Genomic DNA, 787 nt, shown 5'->3' on the forward strand with positions numbered 1-787 from the left:
AATGTCTTGGATGCGCGCTGGCAAAATCGTAGGTAGGGAGAAAAAAGCTCATTATACTCTCGACTCTTGTTCATTAAACATACTTTTTAATACAGTACCTGCCAAAAGTTTTGTTCAATCATGAATAGTAGTGCGAGTCGAAAACAAGCGTTAAAGTCTTTATTTTATCTTCAAATATGAATAAACATCTCGTTGATATTTTCAGTAGTAAATGATACTAATAACAGTACATTTGAGCAATGCAACTGCAGTGGATAAAATGGTCAATTTTTCCGTGCAGTACTGTACGGATTTTACGCTCCTTACCGGTTAAGAGTTTGGCCGAGAGTTGTCTCCTTCTTTTTCTGGCCCAGTGCTGTTCTTTTCTACTTTGCGCCGGTCAAACTGAAGGTCACATCGCTTCAGAAAGTAAACGAAGTATAACCAGTGTTCACAACCTGAAGCGAGGAAACTATCGTACCTGTAGCGTAGAATTATCGTACATGGAGCAAAATTATCGTACTTCTCAAAATAATCACTATAATTAGTAAATTACTTGTATTAATCGTGTAAAAAGACAGATCTGAACTACCCCACCCTTTAAATTAAAAATCAATAATAGATAGAAAAATACTTAAATATAACAAGATATAGGGGGTGGAGGTATGTTAGTGGGGTGTTTTTGACCTTAGGCTATGGTTAGTGACTACATGACTACAATCACAAAATTGTGGATGGGAAGGGCGTAGTTATGCCACCGTTTATCCTATTTTGGTCTGGTAATACACGGTTATTAATGTTTCGTATC

This window comes from Agrilus planipennis, unplaced genomic scaffold (assembly GCF_000699045.2).
Source record: "Agrilus planipennis isolate EAB-ADULT unplaced genomic scaffold, Apla_2.0 scaffold87, whole genome shotgun sequence".
NCBI lineage: Eukaryota > Metazoa > Arthropoda > Insecta > Coleoptera > Buprestidae > Agrilus > Agrilus planipennis.